Source organism: Mobula hypostoma, chromosome 18, assembly GCF_963921235.1.
Source record: "Mobula hypostoma chromosome 18, sMobHyp1.1, whole genome shotgun sequence".
Classification (NCBI taxonomy): Eukaryota; Metazoa; Chordata; class Chondrichthyes; order Myliobatiformes; family Myliobatidae; genus Mobula; species Mobula hypostoma.
The window spans coordinates 14,470,017-14,490,633 of record NC_086114.1 but is presented as its reverse complement, the minus strand read 5'-3'; the positions used below and the strand labels follow the sequence as shown (position 1 = coordinate 14,490,633).

The window sequence follows — 20,617 nt, the reverse complement described above, 5'->3', positions numbered from 1 at the left end:
TTCAAAGCTAATCTATTTCCTCCTGCAGGAATCCTTGAGCATTTAAAGTTTTGGAATCAGCTGATTCATTTCTTCCATCCCCTGGACAATGGGTCTATTTATGAGCCCAGTAATTGGTACGCCATGTTCCGTCAGGACAATGAAGAGATGCTCGATCAGCCTCGGCGTTGTTCCGGATGAGTGAACTTCGCATCTAATCTGCAGTTTCAAGGGTAACTCTTAATAAGCTTTGAATTCGACTGCCACAGATGACCAGAGTTAATCTTTGTAAAAGGATTTGGTTTTAATTGTTCGTGGGGTGTTGGCATGACCGATAAAGCCAGAATTTATCGCTCATCTCTAGTTGCCCTGAACTTGGGAGGATTAAGACTCAGTCACAGAGGTGGGTGTAGAAGGTTAAACACTCGAAGAATTCTGAGCCCCACGTACACTCAGTGGCCACTTTATTAGGTACACCTGTACACCTGCTCATTAATGCAAATATCTAATCGGCCAATCCTGTAACAGCAACTCAATGCATAAAAGCAATCAGACGTGGTCAAGCGGTTCAGTTGTTGTTCAGACCAAACAACAGAATGGGGAAGAAATGTGATCGAAGTGACTTTGACTGTGGAGTGATTGTTGATGCCAGTCCTAGTGGTTGAGTGTCTCAGAAACAGAAACTGCTGATCTCCTGGGATTTTCACACACAACAGTCTTTCCAGTTCACATAGAATGGTACAAAAAACATCCAGTGGGCAGCATTTCTGTGGGCAAAAATAGCTTGTTGATGAGAGAGTGCAGAGGAGAATGGCCAGACTGGTTCAAGCTGACAGGAAGGCAACAGTAACTCAAATAATCATGAATTACAACAGTGGGATGCAGGAAAACATTTCTGAGCACGCAACATGTTGAACCTTGAGATGGATGGGCTACAGCATCAGAAGAACACAATCATACTCAGTGGCCATTTTATTAGGTACAGGAGATAAGTAACAAAAAGGTCATTGAGTGTATAACTACATTCAGATATCTGTATTACAACTCAATGTATAAAAGCAAATAAACATGGTGTTGCAAACGGACAAACATCGACTCCATTCTGTCCCCTTCCCATCTACATCCACAACACTTCTCGTGCTCTTGATATCCTTAGTAACTTTCAATTCCCTAGCCTTTACCGCCTCATTTCCACCGTGGACATCCAGTGCCTATAATACTTCTATCCCCCATCAAGAAGGCCTTGAAGCTCTCTGTTTCTTTCTCAATAAAAGAACAAACCAGTTCCCCTCCACCACCACTCTCCTCCATCTGGTAGAACTGCTCCTCATCCTCAACGATTGTTCCTTCGGCTCCTCCCACTTTCCCCAGACTCAAGGAGTAGCCATGGGCATCCACATGGGCCCCAGCTATGCCTGCCTCTTTGCTGACTATGTGAAACAGTCCATGTTCTGTGCCCTCCCCAGTTCTTCCTCTGCTACACTGATGCTTACATCTGTGCTGCTTCATGCACCCATGCTAAGCTTGACAACTTCATCAACTTTACCTCCAACTTCTGCCCTGCCCTTAAATTCACTTTGTCCATTTCTGACACCTCCCTCTCCTTTCCCCATCTCTCTGTCTCCACCTCTGTACACAAACAGACAACTGACCACTTTTATAAATCTACTGATTCCACAGTTATCTTGACTATACCTTTCCCCATTCTGCCTCCTTTATAAATGCAGCCTTCCTTTCAGAGATATTCTCCTTCTTCGAAGAACAGGGTTTCTCTTCCTCACCATAGTTGCTGTCCTCACCCAGATTTCCCCATTTCACGAATGCTCCATGCTGTCATAGTCATAGTCATAGTCATACTTTATTGATCCCAGGGGAAATTGGTTTTCGTTACAGTTGCACCATAAATAATAAATAGTAATAGAACCTTAAATAGTTAAATAGTAATATGTAAATTATGCCAGTAAATTATGAAATAAGTCCAGGACCAGCCTATTGGCTCAGGGTCTGACCCTCCAAGGGAGGAGTTGTAAAGTTTGATGGCCACAGGCAGGAATGACTTCCTATGACGCTCTGCGTTTCATCTCGGTAGAATGAGTCTCTGGCTGAATGTACTCCTGTGCCCACCCAGTACATTATGTAGTGGATGGGAGACATTGACCAAGATGACATGCAACTTAGACAGCATCCTCTTTTCAGACACCACTGTGAGAGAGTCCAGTTCCATCCCCACAACATCACTGGCCTTACGAATGAGTTTGTTGATTCTGTTGGTGTCTGCTACCCTCAGCCTGCTGCCCCAGCACACAACAGCAAACATGATCGCACTGGCCACCACAGACTCGTAGAACATCCTCAGCATCGTCCGGCAGGTGTTAAAGGACCTCAGTCTCCTCAGGAAATAGAGACGGCACTGACCCTTCTTGTAGACAGCCTCAGTGTTCTTTGACCAGTCCAGTTTATTGTCAATTCGTATCCCCAGGTATTTGTAATCCTCCACCATGTCCACACTGACCCCCTGGATGGAAACAGGGGTCACCAGTACCTTAGCTCTCCTCAGGTCTACCAGCAGCTCCTTAGTCTTTTTCACATTAAGCTGCAGATAATTCTGCTCCCACCATGTGACAAAGTTTCCTACCGTAGCCCTGTACTCAGCCTCATCTCCCTTGCTGATGCATCCAACTATGGCAGAGTCATCCGAAAACTTCTGAAGATGACAAGCTCACTCTGTCTTCCCACTGCCTTAACAGTGACAGAGTTTTGTGTCCTTACCCACCACCCCTTGAGCCTCCGCATCCAACACATCATCATCTGCAACTTCCGCCATCTGCAAAGGGATCCTACCACCAAACATATTTTTACCTACTCCCCACTCTCCACATTCCAGAGGGATCACTCCCTCCATGATTCCCTTGTCCATTTATCCCCCTTCACTAATTTCCCTCCTGGCACTGATCCCTGTAAGTGGCCAAAGTGCTACACTTTCCCATTCAGCTCCTGCCTCACCTAATTTCCGGGCACCAAACAGTCCTTCCAGATGAGGCAACACTTCACCTACAAATCTCCTGGGGTTGTCTATTGTGTCCGGTGCTCCCGATGCAGCCTCCTCTACATTGGTGAGACCCATCATTAGTTGGGGGACCACTTCATCGAGCAGCTCTGCTCCATCTGCCAAAAGTGGAACTTCCCAGTGGCCAAATGTTTTAATTCTGGTTCCCGTTCCCATTCCAACATGATGGTCCATGGCCTCCTCTTTTGCCAAGATGAGGCCTCCCTCAGGATGGAGGAACAACACCTTATATTCCGTCTCGGTAGCCTCTAACCTGATGGCATGAATATTGATTTCTCCTTCCAATAAAAAATTCCACCCCTCTTTCTCTATTCCTCACTCTGAATATTTAACTCATCTCACCTACCTATTAGGTCTCCTCCTAATTCCCTTTCTCCTACGGTCCACTCTCCTCTCCTATCAGATTCCTTCTTCTCCAGCCCTTGAACTTTTCCACCCAACTGGCTTCACCTATCACGTTTCAGCTAGCCTCCTTCCCCTCCCCCCACCTTTTTATTCTGGCATCTTCCCCCTTCTTTTCCAGTCCCGGTGAAGAGTCTTGGACTGAAACATCGACTGTTTATTCATTTACATAGATGCAGCCTGACCTGCTGAGTTCCTCCAACATTTTGTGTGTTGCTTCATATTTTGCTGCCTTGCCTCCATGTTATTTTAAAAATTATTTTTGCACTATTTATTTACCTTTGTTAATTTATTGAATTTTATGTACTGCCACCCCAAAACAACCCACTTTGCATCATATGTCAGTGATGATAAATCTGATTGTGTTTGTTCCAGATACTGTACTTCTCTCAAATTCAGAATTCCCATCTACAAGCACCCTTCTTATGTACTCACACCTCTGATCTATTTACCACCAGCTGCCAGCCATAGCACTGACTGCCCTTAGGCACCGTGACCGACACCTCTCTGAACCTGCAGTATTCTGCTCAGAAGGAATCAAGCCCAGGTCAGGTCATCCCCCTCAACAGCATCCAGAACAAGATATTTGTTGCTGAGGGGGACAGCCACAGGTGTGCTCTCCACTATCCAGGCATTTCCCTTCCCTCTCCCGACAGTGACCCAGTTTTCTGACTCCTGTAACCTGGGGATGACTACCTCCCTGTAGCTCCTGTCTATCACCTCTTCACTTTCCCTAATAAGCGGTAGGTCATCAAGCTGCAGCTCCAGATCCCTAACATGGTCTCTGAGGAGCTGCATCTCGTTGCACCCGGTGCAGATGTGGCCATCTGGGAGGCTGGAGGTCTCCCAGGATTCCCACTTCTGACACCCTGAACAAAGCACTAACCCTGAAGGCATGCTATCTAATTCTACAGGAATGAAACGGGAAAAATAAGTCTACTCACCCAATGACCTCGCCAAACAGATGAACTTTTTAAACCGTTAGCTTGTACCGTTAGCTGTGAGAGCCCTGATGTTCCTGTCTGTCCGGGCCGATTCGTGAAGGGCGGGGGTGGGGAAGTTGGTGCTTTTCTCTCGCCTCTTCCCATTTACCGCCGAAGCCCGTTGAAGCCAAAGCCCTACACTCTGCTACTGCTCACTCCGCTGCCCGCTACGACAGCTGCCCGCTGTATAGGGTGGTCTCCTTTTTGAACTCTCCGCGCTGTCCTGCTACGTCACGTGCCTGCGCAGTCTCATCCTTCTTGCACTCGAAGAAGTTTTTTTTAAAAAACTGCCTTCCTTCAGAATTCAGCTCCCACGCCGCTCTGTAGTCTCGATCCAAAATAAAAATTCTATCTAATTCAGAAATTCTATCTATCCCTCTCAAAATCCAAAAACACCTCAGTGAAATCATAAGACACAGGAGCAGAATTAGACAACTCAGTCCATTGAGTCTGCTCCACCATTCCATCACGGCTGATTTACTATTCCTCCCAACCCCAAACTCCTGCCTTTGCCCTGTAACCTTTGACACCCTTTCTAATCAACAACCTAACAACCTCTTCCTTAAACATACCCAATGACTCAGCCTGCACAGCCATCTGTGGCAATGAATTACATAGATTCACCACTCTCTTGCCAAAGAAATTTTTCTTCATCTCTGTTCTAAAAGGATATCTTTCTATTCCAAGGCTGTGCTCTTTGGTCCTAGACTTCCCCACGATAGGATACATCAACTCCGGTCTCCATTCTATCTAGACTATTCAATATTCAATAGGTGTCAATGAAATTTCTCTCCCACCCCCAGACTTCTAAACACCAGTGAGTACATGAGGACGGCTCCTTTTGAAGTTATATGTCAATGATTTGTGTGACGGAATAACATACGAGGAGTGTTTGATGGCTCTGGGTGTTTGATGGTTGTTGGAGGCCCAGAGCCATCAAACGCTCCACATATATTAACCCTTCTAGTTCTGGAATCATTCTTGTGAATCTCCTCTGATTCCTTTCCAATGCCGGTACTTTCCTTAGATAAGGAGCCCCAGACTGCTCTTAACATTCCAAGTGTGGCCTGACCAATGCTTTATAAAGCCTCAGCATCACATCCTTGCTCTTACGTTCTAGTTCTCTCTAAATGAACGCTGACATTACATGTGCCTTCCCTGCCACTGACTCAACCTGCAAATTAAACTTCAGAGAATCCTGCAAAAGGACTCCCAGGTCCCTTTGCAACTATGTTTTTTTTTTAATTTTCTCCCAACTTACAGGATAGTCTATGCCTTTATTCCTTCCACTAGAGTGCATGACCATACACTTCCCTACACTATATTCCATCTGTCACTTCTTTGCCCATTCTCCCAATCTGTCCAAGTCCTTCTGCAGACTCCCTGCTTCCTCAACACTACCCGCTCCTTCACCTATCTTTGTATCATCTTCATACTTGGCCATAGTCATCAATTCCATCATCCAAATCATTGACATATAATGTGAAAAGGAACAGTCCCAATACGCACCCCTGTGGAACACCACTAGTCAGTGGCAGCCTCCCAGATTAGGGCCCCTATCATTCCTTAACCTTCCCTATTCCAAGCACTATAGCAGAAGCCAATTTCATGAAACCTTCCCTTATAATCTAACCTTTGCAGCTGTAGTTACATTAGCACACATGGATGGAAGAACTAGGAGCAGAAGTGAGTTCTTCAACCCTTCAATTCTGTTACCCACTCAAAAGCATCACAACTGATCTCACCTTGAACTCATCTCCAATTTTCCAGTCCAGAGACATCAATCTAAGAAAGGGTGTGCTGGTACTGGAGAAGGTCCAAACAAGAATGATCCCCGAAAGAAAGGCCTAACTTATGAGTAATGTCTCGGGGAACCTATCCAATCTACATTACCTTTGATTCCACTATAATCCACTTGCCTTATTCAAGAACCCTCTGATTAATCCTAATGATGCCAATTTACTGGGATGATTTATAGTGGTCCTGGGATATCTTCCAAACTTACTGGCTCACTAATCTACACCCAGTATGGAAGGCAAACTATGTACCTTCCAAGATACAAGAGCAGAATTGAGCTATTACGCCTATCGCGTCTGCTCTGTCTGCTCAATTATGACTGAATTTTTTCAACCCCATTCTGCCACCTTCTCTCCGTAATCCTTAAACTCCTTAACAACGTTCTTTCTTTGTTTCACAGCTGCACAGATCAACAATTGCTCTGAGCTGAAAATTTTTACACGGACTGAAAGCTGTGCAGCACTTTAAATATTTTTTTGTAAAATGCATACTATGAATATTTCAAATGAAAATTAAACATCACATACTTTTGATTTTATTTGTTAATTGAAAGGTATAATGAAATGCAGTTTTGTAAATCATGTTTTGTAAACACTTTCTCATTGGTCTGTATTCCAGCTATGTGGCAACAAAGGCTATGAGCACAGGAGCATTTCAGTTATTGCGTGGCCAAGCACCCATGCAGCTTAGAGTGAACAGTGCTCCTTACCAGTCAAAATATATATATATATCTTCCTTAATACATCCAAAACGTGGCCTCCAGAACCCTCTGTGGCAACACAGTTTACCACCATCCAGTTGAAGAAATTCCTCTTCATCTCAGTTTTAAAAGGATGTCCCTTTATTCTGTCTATCTCTTTAGATCCTAGAATCTCCTGCAAATGGAGACATCCTCCATACATTCACTCTAAACAGGCCTTTGAGGATCTGATAGATTTCAGTGAGATTCTCCTCATCCTTCTGAACTCTGTCAAGTACTGGCCCTCAGATGCTAAGCCCTTCATCCCTGGGATCACTCTTGAGTACTTCCTCTGGATCTTCTCCAGGGCCAACATATTCTTCTTTAGATGTAGGGCCCAAAATTGCTCACAATTCTGGACCATCTGCCTCCAAAATTTCTCCCAGAACATGGACTACTCCATCATGATCGGGGTCGCTGTCGACTGGCCAAGTTGATGTCAGCCTGTCTAGGTCTGTCTGGTTGCAGGTATGGTCTGACTCTAGGGAACGGCTGTCCAAAACGACTGTGCGTGTGCGTGTGTGGAAGAGGGGGATGGGGCTTGTTTTTCTGTTGTTGTTCTGTTGCTTGCTGTGTTCGGTGTTGTTCTGCCAAGCATTGTTGATATGGAATGTGTGGCCACACTTGCGGGCTCCTGCCTGGCACACCTTTAGGTTGTGTTGGCTGTTAATGCAAATGATGCATTTCAATATACATACAGTGAATACAGTGGATTCTGGTTAATTAGGACACAGCAGGATCAGTACATTTTGGCCCAATTAAGTGGCAGCCTCAATAAGCCGAAGTTTCATGGAAATAGTTAAAATGGTATGAAAAAGACAAACTACTATTGAACTGACTAATAAATGATTTATTTAATGAAATACAGAACAAGTTAAAACACTATCAATACTACCACAGTACTGTAAAACTCTGTATTAATTCCTAATAGTTGGTTTGGTGGTTGTCCGTCGTATTTGACAATGATAGGAAAACTGCGCAGGAGGGGTTTTAAAGTGGAGAAGTCATTGCACTGGGGCAGTTCCATTCTCTCAGCCTCAGAAGTCTGAGTCCAGTGGTACAAAATTCGTCACATCTGGGGTCTTCCTTGGTTGCAATGGTTGACCATGTCTTTTTCTGTGTCTCATCAACCCTTCATTCTCCACAGAGTGTTGAAGAACCACCTTCCTGGCTGCTGGACCTCACTGTAGATCTCATCTGCTCAGTCCGCCAGAGCTGACTTTGCGTGCTAGAACAGGGATGTCCCTATCTCACTGGGCTATAAGGCCTGCTAGCTACCCTCATTTGGTTTTGCCCTCCTGTCTAAGCGGTGTATCTGGGTGTTCCAGCTGTGACACAAGACATCTCCTTTGGGCCACAGGTGAGAACTGAGAGTATGCAGCCATGTTCTTTTGGTTGACTGAAAATGAACAAAATCACCGCAGACACCTAGTGTAGATAGTGAACTGCCTTCATACAATTTTCAATGATGATTGCCAATACCTTCAAATTCTTTGTAATTCCTAACTTGTTGAAGTAGTGAAATTGTTTCATTTTCATTCCCGGCCATTTCCAGCATCTCCAAGTCAGAATGCTTGAAACTTCAATGAGCTAACAGTCCTGAATTGTCTTACTGCTTATTTCTCACCATTTATCAGTGACAAAAATTGCTGTTTTTTAAACAGAAGCCCACACAACTGATGCTACTTTAAAACTGTGCACTCATACCACAGTGTAGCATCTAACAGCCACACAAGTGCAAACGTCTGACACTAGTTTCCTGTCCTAATTCGGCAGCATAGTGTCCCAAATAAACAAAGGGAATCCCAGCTATTTTCCTGATTAGTTTTTGTTCTTTAAAAGTTACCCTAGATAAGCAGTTACCCAAATTAACTGATGGCCCAATTAACTGGAATCCACAATAAATAAAATGATTCCGAATCTGAATCTGACTTTAACGTTATGTAGTCAGGAACTAGCTGACCTCACGCTGGAAGGAATAATTGTATGAAATGATAATTTTCCATAGTAAGGACAGCTGAACTTGGAAACCTGCCCTGAGGAACTGTAGCAGTGATGCTCTGAGGCAATTGGCTTCCAGAAACCACAACCATCTCTCACTATTCGAGGTATGGCTCCAACCTTACATAGTCATAGTCATAGTCATTGTCATACTTTATTGATCCCGGGAGAAATTGGTTTTTGTTACAGTTGCACCATAAATAATAAATAGTAATAAAATCATAAATAGTTAAATAGTAATATGTAAATTATGCCGGGAAATAAGTTCAGGACCAGCCTATTGGCTCGGGGTGTCTGACCCTCCAAGGGAGGAGTTGTAAAGTTTGATGGCCACAGGCAGGAATGACTTCCTATGACGCTCTGTGTTGCATCTCGGTGGAATGAGTCTCTGGCTGAATGTACTCCTGTGCCCAAAGTGGATGCCTATGTCCTCTAGTTTTTGATTTCCTTTCCCTGGGACAAGGACTATGTACATTCTCGACTTTTATGCTCTATGCCCCAGCAATGAGGCAAGCATGCCACATGGCTTCATCATCCTATCTACCTGTGTTACCACTTTCAAAGGTGTATGGACAAGGACCCCATGATGCCTCTATACAACAATGCTGTTAATAATTCTATTAACTGTATATTTTCCCTTTGCATTTGACCTTTCAATTTGCAACACCTTACACTTGCCCTGATTAAGACTTATGAGAATATTGCCTGAGCTCTAAGGAGAGTTTTTATTCCTTGGAGTGCAGGAGACTGACTGGTAACCTTCTAGACATGTATAAAATCATGAGGAGCATTGAGAGGGTGAATGCACACGGTCTTTTTTTCCAAGGCAGTGGAAATCAAAAACTGGCTTAAGGTGAGAGCGGAATAATTTAAAATGGACCCAAGGGCAACTTCTTCATGCAGAGGATGGTGGATATATGCAATGAGCTGCCAGAGAAGTGGTGAAGGAAGATAGAATAACAACATACAGTATAAAGGACATTCAGGCTGGTACAGTCATTGGAAATGTTTAGAGGGATGTAAACCAAACACTGGCTAATGAGGTTAGGCTGCACCTAAATCAGTTCTTGCTGCCCCTTTACAAGGAGAATGTGGAGGTACTTTGGAGAAGGTTCAGTAGAGGATTACCAGGATGCTGCCTAAACAAAAGGGTGTTAGCTACCTGGGGAAGTTTGACAAATTTAGATTATCTTTTGCTAGAGGGCGGTCTCCAGATTAGAAGCTCCCAAAATTACAAGAATCATAGGTAGAGTCGAAGATATGGAAGACCCATATCTCTGAGAATCAATTCCAACTCACGAAAAAAATAGACGAACAGCAGACCCTCACACTTCTATTGCCGGTGGATTCTGGACCAGGAAGTAAGCATACAGATTCCCTTGATATTTATTGCTTTCCACGATAATTTATTGCTCAATTCCAGTGAAATATTATACAGCTACACTTTAACAAAGAGGTATTATGTCCTTAAGAGAAGTAATAAGTTGATGCAGGATGCAGTATGTCTCACAGATATTATATATACACACTCTACTACATGAAGTCAGAAGACAATATTCAGCAACGATTATTACAGTACATCAAAGCTACATACTTCTTTAAACTGGTTCTTCAAGTGTACCTGAAATATAACAAAGAATAATTTTATGTTATGGAAAGAATTCTCGGACCTTAAGTAATTGGTACCTGCAATTTTCTGTAAAATGTATTCTTGAGAAGAGTTGGCTTATTAAATAGACTGAGGCATGTGTTCGCATAAACTTCTAAGGAGACTAGCTGATTGAATGCAATGTTATTTGGAATCAAGCTCAGGGGCAACTGAACTAGCAAGAATCTACACGTGTACAGTAGGCTGACATTCTAGTATCAGAATCGGGTTTATTGTCACTTAAGGCCCAACGAGCCACGCTGCCCACCAGTCCTCCTATTTAACACCAGTCTATTCACAGGATGATTTACAATGGCCGAGTAACCTACTAACTGGTATGTTTTGGACTGTGGAAGGAAACTGGAGCACCCAGAGGAGACACACGTGGTCACATGGAGAATGTACAAACTCCTTGTAGATGGTGCTGGAATTAAACTCCGAACTCTGATGTCCCGAGCCATAATAGCATCATGCTCATTGCTAGGCTACCATGGCACTGCAAACTTCACGGTCACCAACATGGAGATGCCAGGAATTGAACCCAAACCTTCATGCATGCACAATGTGCATTCTCCCCTGAGCTATATCCCTGTTAAGATACAACAAAAATAAATAAATAATAGTCCAAAAGAAGAATAGAGGGGTAGTGTCCGTGGGTTCATGGACCATTCAGAAATCTAATGGCAAAGGAGAACATGCTGTTCCCAAAATGTTGAGTGAGAGTCTTCAGGCTCCTTTATCTGAGAGATACAAGCTTCCATAAAAGTTAATGATATTAATGTTAGTAACTTTTATCAAATTTTAACAATATTGAAACACTTGAAGTAGCAGAAAGAACTTCAAAACACAAAGAAACTACAAAGCAGCAACTTAACTTTTCACTCAAGGTTGGTAACCACATTCAAATGGAGTCAACCATCCTTAGTATAAAACCAAGGTGTTGGAAGCTTTTCACATTGGGTCCTAAGTTCAGGTGTCAGCGGATCCTCTCCATTCAGAGTCAGGGCCTTGGAGTCATGTGGCTGAGTGGGGAGCGGAGGGGAAATGTGCCAGCCCCAAAAATTCCACATCAAGACTTATTCTTGACATGACACCAAGACAATATAAGGGCTCTCCTGGACAGACCTCATTACGACAGTTTTAAAAAAATTCAGCCCAGCATAAACGTAAGAGGTTCTGCAGATGCTGGAAATCTAGAGCAACGCCCATAAAATGCTGGAGGAACTCAGCAAGTCAGGCAGCACCTATGAAGAAGAATAAGCAGTCGACGTTTCAGGCCAAGATCCTTTATCAGGACAAAGTCACTCCACTTGAACGTCAGAGAGTAACTCCAAGGATGTAAGGATCCATTTTCTGGACCTTCACAGCCAAATCGCCAGGCACTCACATGTGAATTTGCGTGTGTATAAATGCAACATGGTGCATGACTCAGGCACCAAGTTCCAGGTTAACCTCTGGTGCAGTGGAGTACCAAGGAAGTGAACACGGTCATCTGAGATGCTGAGCCATATCTGCACCTACCCTCCCGAGCTGGGTGTGCAGGATTGTGTGGCAAGGTTTTGAGGAGAACCGTGTAGATTTTTCCCAAAGTGCACAATTCTTTACTACTTCAACAGCCTTAACAAAAGACTTTTACATTCGTTTCAGTCATCAATTCCTTTCAAACCTCAACGAGTCTCGTATTCTAATATTCCTCTGGACCTTAGACTGCAGACACAGGAATCTGAAACAACACACAAATGCTGGACGAACTCAATAGATCAGGCTGCATCTGTGGAGAAAACTGGATAGCAGATATTTCAGGTCAAGACCCAAAGTGTCTAACCCACCGAGCTCATCCAGCATCTTGTGTGTTCCTCTGGACCTTTCCTCCCACCCCATCTGTCGCTCTTTCCCTTACCCTTATTGTGTTAACATTACCCCTCCTGATCTCCCCCTCCTGCTCCTAACCAGAAACCTTGGCTCCATCCTACTGTGTCCCCCTCTCAAGGAATTTCATATGCAGAAAGATGTTGAACTTTCCTTCTGCAGCCTTCACTTCCCTTTTCTTTGGCTAGGAATCTTCATCTTGACTGTGGACCCCTTCTTGTGTATTAAGAATACCTGATCAAGCTAGTCTCACCCTCCGCAATTTAGCTTCTAACAGTCATTGTTAATTTATTACTGACTGCTGCTGTGACATTAGAATTATGGAATCATAGGAACATATATGACACGAAATAACCCTATCAGCCCACCTCATCCATACCAACGTGATACCTATTTACACTAATCCCAAATGGCTTAGTCACATAGTCAGTTTCCATTTTATTAAGTACACCTGCTAGTTAATGCATATATCTAATTGGCCAATAATGTGGCAGCAACTCAATACATAAAAGTATGCAGACATGGTCAAGAGGTTCAGTTGTTGTTCAGACTAAACATTGAACGGGGAAGAAGTGTGATCAAAGTGACTTTGACTGTGGTATGATTGTTGGTGCCAGGTGGGGTGGTTTGGGTATCTCAGAAACTGCTGACCTCCTGCAATTTTCATGCACAACTTTCTCTACAGTTTATAGAGAAGGGTGCAAATTTCTTTAAAAACATCCAGTGAGCAGCAGTTCTATGGGTGAAAATGCCTTGTTGAGAGAGAGAGAGAGAGAGAGAGAGAGAGAGCAGAGGAAAATGTCCAGACTGGTTCAAGCTGACAGGAAGACAACAGTAACTCAAATAACCATGCATTAAAACAGTGGTATGCTGAGGAGCATCTCTGAATGCACAACACATTGAAAATTGAAGTGGATGGATTATGGTAGCAGAAGAGCATGAACATACATACATACATTCACTGGCCACTTTATTAGGTACCTCCTGTACCTAATAAAGAGGCCACTGAGTGCACTTGTCTTCTGTCAAAGAGCTTGGAACTAAAAGGCAAGCAGAAAATGCTGGAAATGCTCAGCAAACGATGTAGCTTCAATAGGAAGTGAAACAAAATTAATATTTCGGGTCTGAGGTCTGAGTTCTGACGAAGATTCTTCAACAAGATATGTTATACTCCTTCCAGAGATGCAATCTTACCAGTGGGTGATCCTGCAGTCACTTATTTTTAACTTTCGTCTGGAATTTAAATTATCCTCTCTTTGGCAAACTACGTACAAACCAGTCCATTGGAGGTAAGGTAGAGGAATATCCCTCTGAGGTATTCTGTTCATCTCTGGAGATTAAGTGAAAAGTTTTCATCAGTCAAGGTTTATATTTCCTGTTAGGTTGACTGACAAGATGGTTTGGGGGAAAGGTGTGGTACTCCCAAACATCTTACTGGACTGGCTAGTCAGCAATGAAAAGGAAGAATTTGCTCAAGGCAGCCATACCATTGTAGCAAAAAGTTATAAAACATACCTGTCACTGCTTGTGAGCATTGACTAAAAAATCAGAAAGTGTGTACATCAATTGAGAATACTGTATTAATTTCAGTCATGTAGTGGAATAATTAAATCCTTGCTGGAGAGTTAGAGTTTGCTTTGTAACAGTGTGAAGTGTGTTGCTACAAGAAAGGAGCATCCATCATCAAGGGCCCCCACCATCCAGGCCTGGCTCCCTCCTCTCTTCTATCATGGGCAAGAGGTATAGAAGTCTGAGGTCTCACGTCACCAAATTCAAGAACATTTATTTCCCTTCAACCATCAGGCTCCTGGCCTGGTGTGGATAACTTCACTCATCTCAATGCTGAACTGATTCCACAACCTATGGAGTCACTTTCAGGAACTCTGCAACTCACGTTCTTAGTATTATTTACTTACTTATTTATTTATTGTTATTATTATTTGTGTTTTATTTCATTTTCACTGTTTGTCTTTTTAGCACATTGGTCCTTTGCCAGTCGTCGTTTGTTTGTAGCTTTGCACGGATTCTACGGTATTTCGTCGTTCTCCTGTGAATGCCCACTAGAAAATGAATCTCAGGGTAGTAGATGGTGACGTTTACATAGTTTGATAATAATTTTACTTCAAACTTTGAAACGTAAAAAAGCAAAAACAATTATTCACACGGTGTTATGTTTCGTAACTTCAAAACATTAAACTAATTCAAAGGAAGATGTGGGGAATCCAAAATATGGATTTAACTTCATCTTTACTTTAAGCGAGGCGTGCACGTATCATTTGGTAGTGTGTTGACATATGCAATTAACGTATTTATACATGTAACCCATAATGAATTTTTTAAATGAACAACAATGGTTAATCAAACTATATATAATACACACAAGATGACTTAGATGTTATTGAAACATTAAATACACAACATGTGGTGTTGCTTAATAGTGTATTGATGTGGTGTCAGGATGGAGAGATAAGTGCCCTTCCTATCCTGCACCCTGCTTTAAGACTCTACTCCAAGCAAGTTCTATAATCACAGTCTGGAAAAAACACGTCAATTACAGTCATCCCTCCCCATCGCAAATTGTATGTTCAGCTGTGGAAGCTGTAAGTTAAGGGTTAATTAATGCAAAAACAAGAATTGTTTACAGATTGAGTGCAGAGAATTTCAGGCAAGAGAGTCCTTTGAAGTAAGGACTTCAGTATGGACGTAGTATGAAGTATGGAGGTAGCACCCCTTTTGCACAGCAGGAGCCAGGAGCCATTTTGGCTTACTGAGTCAAGATAAGGATGTAATGGAAGGGTTCAAGGAACACACACCAACTAAGAGACAATTACTTTACGAACTTCAAAGTAGCATCAGTTGTTGGCTTGTTGTTTTTATTGACAGTTAATACATGTATTGTAAATGGGTATTGATCTTTCAAGTAAGGAATTTGAACATACATAGTTTACCAATATCCATAACTGCTAGTCAATTCTGTACAAAAATGGCATTTCTTTGTTCAGATTTTCGAGCAGTGTGGTGACAGGGGCCATGCTGGTCCTCTTGTGCATAAGTAAATAAAGTGTGATGGAGGAAGAAGTGTGAGTTTTCAGAGTCCAGTTCAGCAGCAATGTCACAACAAGCAAAGGCAGGTCACCAAGCTGAACACAGAGACATGAGGGCATAGTCTTGACCTCGACCACCTAAAGGACAATGGCCCTCGGTGTTATGCGAGCAGCTGGAGGTTCCCTCTCGAACCACAAACACTCTTTTCATTTATTTGTCTGCCTTTGTTGCATTTACTCTGTAACTGGAACACTTTATTCTGCATTTTGTTTTTCATTTTACCTTCTTAATGTTCTTATACATGGAATGATCTGCCTGGAAGGCATGCAGAAGAAAAGCTTTTCACTGTATCTCGGTGCATATGACGATAATAATCCAATGCCAACAATTTCAAAACACACTCAGTAGCCACTTTAGTCCACTGTAGCTAATAAAGTGGACATTGAGTGTATGTTTGTGGTTTCCTGTTACTGTATCCCATTTCCTTCAAGGTTTGATGTGTTCTGCATTCAAAGTTGCACTTCTGCACACCACTGTTGTAACGTGTGGTTATTTGAGTTACTGTTGCCTTCCTGTCAGCTTGAATCAGTCTGGCCATTCTCCTCTGACCTCGCTCATGAACAAGGCACTTTCACCCACAGAACCACAACTCACTGGGTGTTATTTGTTTCTCCCACCATTCTCCATAAACTCTAGAGACTGTTGTGCATGAAAATCCTAGGAGGTCAACAGTTTCTGAGATATTCAAGTCACCCCATCTGGCACCAACAATCATTCCACAGTCAAAGTCACTAAGATCACATTTCTTCCCCACTATGGTGTTTGGGCTGAACAACAAATGAACCTCTTGACCATGTCTGCGTGCTTTTATGCACTGAGGTGCTGCCACATGATTCACTGGTTAGATTTTTGCATTAATGAGCAAGTTTACAGGTGTACCTAATAAAGTGGCCACTCAGAGTATGTTGTCATATGGTCATCATCACTAGATCCAGATCTTCCACACCACCCAACAGTAATACGAGAGCACAATCCACAATTGCCAGAGTGTCTATATCAGGTCAGGGAATGCATTAATTTTTCTGAGCTCATCAACTAAATTGTTTAATTTTATTGTTGTTTACTTGATAACGGCTATACTTGGTTTACATAACTGTTATCACTGTATCTTATATATCAAAGTTTCAAATTCTTTGAACTTTTTATGAACTTTTCTCATAAACTAAACAGAGGTCAGTTCATGGTAAAGCAGTTGCTCAAAGTCTCGGACACTTCTCTCCCCTTTCTCGATCTCTCGGTCTCCATCTCTGGAGACAGACTGTCCACTGACATCTTCTATAAGCCCACTGACTTTCATAACTACCTCGACTGTACCTCTTCCTACCCTGCCACATGCAAAAATGCCATTTCCTATTCCCAGTTCCTCTGTCACCGCCGCATCTGCTCCGAGGATGAGGCTTTCTGTTCCAGGACATCTTAAATGTCCTCTTGCTTTAAGGATCGTGGTTTCCCTTCTGCTGTCATCAATGATGCCCTCACCCACAACTCTTCCATTTCCTGCACTTCGACCCTCACCCCATCCTCCCGTCACCACAACAGGGACAGAGTTCCCCTTGTTCTCACCTACCATCCCACCAGCCCCGGATCCAGCACATTATCCTCCGCAGCTTCCGCCACCTTCAATAGGACCCCACCACTAAGCACATCTTTCCCTCTCCACCCCTCTCTGCTTTCTGCAGGGATTGGTCCCTCCGTGACTCCCTGATCCACACGTCGCTCCCTGTGGATCTCCCACCCCCGCGTAAGTGCTACACCTGTCCCTCCACCTCCTCTCTTGCCACCACTCAGGGCCCCAAACAGTCCTTCCAGGTGAGGCAACACTTCACTTGTGAGTCTGTTGGGGTCATCTATTGCATCTGGTGCTCCCGGTGTGGCCTCCTCTACATCGGTGAAACCCGATGCAGATTGGGGGACCACTTCGTCGAGCACCTCCGCTCCATCTGCCACAACAGACAGGATCTCCTGGTTGCTACCCACTTCAACTCCGCTTCACATTCCCATTCGGATATGTCCATACATGGCCTCCTCTACTGCCATGATGAGGCTAAACTCAGGTTGGTGAAGCAAAACCTCACATACTGTCTGGGTAGTCTCCAACCCCTTGGTATGAACATAGAATTCTCCAACTTCCGGCAATTCCCTCCTCCTCCCTTCCCCCATCCCAGGTTCACTCTACCCCCTCCCCCAGCTGCCTATCACCTCTCTCATGGTTCCGCCTCCTTCTACTACCCATTGTGCTTTCCCCTATTCCTTCTTCACCTTTCCTGCCTACCCCCTCCCTGCTTCCCCTCCCCCACCCACTAATCTTTCCCCTTACTGGTTTTTCACCTGGAACCTACCAGCCTTCTCCTTCCCACCCTCCCCCCACCTTCTTTATAGGGCCTCTGCCCCTTCCCTCTTCAGTCCTGACAAAGGGTTCCTGCCCGAAACGTTGACTGATCGTTTCCACGGATGCTGCCCGACCTGCTGAGTTCCTCCAGCGTGTTGTGAGTGTTGCTTTAACCCCAGCATCTGCAGAGTATTTTGTGCTCAAGGTTGTGTAAGTGAAATCACCTTAGCCATTCGATGGCTTAGTGGAACATGGTAGTCCAGCTGAATACCTGGAATTACAAACAGGGGAAAGTGTGCAGCTGCTGGAAATCCAAAGCAACACACACAAAATGCTAGGGGAACTCAGCAGGTCAGGCAGCATCTATGGAAACTAATAAAGAGTCAATTTTCGGCTGAGACTCTTCTTCAGGACTGAGAAGGAAGGGGGAAGATGCCTGGTGGGTGGAGACGAAGGGGTAGATCCGGCAAGGAGTCGGAGGACAGCAGAGATCACAGAGGGGGAGCAATGAGAGAGGGTTTCACTAAACTCCTGTTGAAGAGAAGATTGAAACTTCTTCAGGGTAGGCATCCCCCGAAGAGACTTCGCAGTGGAGTAGCAAATGATAAACATGAGAGATCCTGCAAATGGCTGAGATCCAGAGCAACGCATAAAAAATGCTGGAGGAACTTAGCAGGTCAGGCAGCTGGAACTGTTTTCTCAGCAGTGAATAGAAACTACCCCAAGGAGTCAGACATACAAAGTATGCCATTCAGCATTGTACCTATCTGAGAAAGTCCTCCACCATGTTGTATCAGCTGGCTTTATCAAGTAATGGTGATCATTTATTACAGTATCAGTTTTTCATTTATTTAATAGAAAAAATGTTTGCTGAAAAATCATACTGTTGTTGCTCCCAATTCCAAATTGGAAATTCCTGTAAGAGGGCTATCTCTGACTCCAATGACTTCCTCAGAATAGAAGAACATCCCCTTTGAACAGAGATGAGGAAGAATTTATTTAGCCAGACAGTGGGGAATCTGTGGAATTCATTGCCACAGACCACTGTGAAGGCCAAGTCATTCAGTTTATTTAAAGCAGTGTTTGACAGGTACTTGATTAGTAAGGGCATCAAAGATTATGGGGAGAAGACAGAAGGATAGGGTTGAGAGAGATAATAAATCAGCCATGATGGAATGGCAGAGCAGACTCGATGGGCCAACTGGCTTAATTCTGGTCCTGTCTTGAACCTGTAGAATGTGAAAGGTGTTACGATTACTAAATGATTGAACAGGCAAGTGTAAGTGACAGGCAGGTGCAAAGTGGGCACCTGCAAATATTTCTCAATTGTTACCAAGTGTAGAAGGATTTGCTTTGCAATTTAGTGGCTTCAGTGGATGCAGAGACACTTAGTAGTCACATTCATCTCTGGCACAAGTTTCCTTTTTCCTTTATTAGAACATAATGGATTCACAATTGGTCAATGGACCAACTATAACTAGCTAGTCTCCTCTGTATTCAGCAGCTTCTGTCACCAAAATGTCATCTAGCCTATCATTCTCCCATGAGTTATATACCCCCTAGATGCTGACCTTTTCTGCATCAATGATTGCTTTTGATTAATAATCAGCAGCCATGACATGTAGTTCCCAAGTCCTGGAAAGCCTGTCCTCTCCATGTGTTAATCTGTTTTTAAATTGGTTTATTATTGTTATGTACTGAGTAAAGTGAAAAAATAGTCCAGCATGTCATCCATACAGATCATTTCAGCACAACAGTGTATTGAAGTAGTACAAGGAAAAAGCAACAGCAGTATGCAGAATCAAGCGTTACAATTGAGTGCTGGTAGACTGTAAGGCACAAACAAGTACATGGCATAGCAGATTCTCACATCAAGAGTCTATTTTATCATAGCTGGGGAATCATTCAATTGTCTTATAACAGCAGGATAGAAGTTGTCCTTAAGCCTGGTGGTATGTACTTTTAGACTTTTGAATCTTCTGCCTAGTGGGAGGGTTGAGAAGGGAGAATATCTGTGTTGAGTAGGGGCTTTGATTATGTTGTCAGCTTTATCCAGGCAGTGGTAACAAACTTATTTATGCCATCAATTGCGTTAAAACTTCAACAGGTTAATGCACATGAGTTGGAAGCTATATGGTGACTGTGACCTAACTATGGTCGGTAGAGTAAACAAGGACTGTTAATGGCAGGACCAACCAAAACTCTATAAACTACTTCCTAAACTCCTTCCATAGTTCACGAAACTCAACGTCAATAGTTAGATGCATTTTCTGATATAGTCAGACTTAATATTTTTTTACCTGTAGCTGTGAAAAGTTATTCATTCAGAAGTTGTCATTCATTCAGAAGATCCAGGGACCACTACACCAGAGAGAAAAGTTTTTTAGATATATTCAAGAACAACTTATCAAAGGTTCAAGGGTTCATTTTAATTTCAAAGAACATATACAGTATACTACCTGAAATTATCAATCTTCACAGACACCAAAGAAATAAGAACCCCATAGAATGAATGATAGAAACATCAAAGCTCCTGAAGCATCCTCCCCTCACCCGTCACACAATTTATCCATTATACAGTAAATTCTGCTTGCTCAGAGTATGTCCAGTACTTCCTATTACTACCTAGAACACAGAACACGAATGGTACAGCACAGAAATAGGCCCTTCGGCCCATTGTGACTGTATTGACGCCAAA

At 43.2% G+C, this 20,617-nt stretch overlaps 1 protein-coding gene across 1 annotated transcript in view; it reads left to right on the top strand.

Annotated features, from left to right (window-relative positions):
- The first annotated feature begins 85 nt into the window (after positions 1–85).
- LOC134358352 (sorbitol dehydrogenase-like) overlaps positions 86–20,617 on the top strand; it is a 97,495-nt gene continuing 76,963 nt past the window's right edge. Inside the window, exon 1 of the mRNA XM_063070478.1 lies at positions 86–212. The gene's annotated coding sequence lies outside the window, so the exon portion shown is untranslated. The remainder of the gene's footprint in view (positions 213–20,617) is intronic.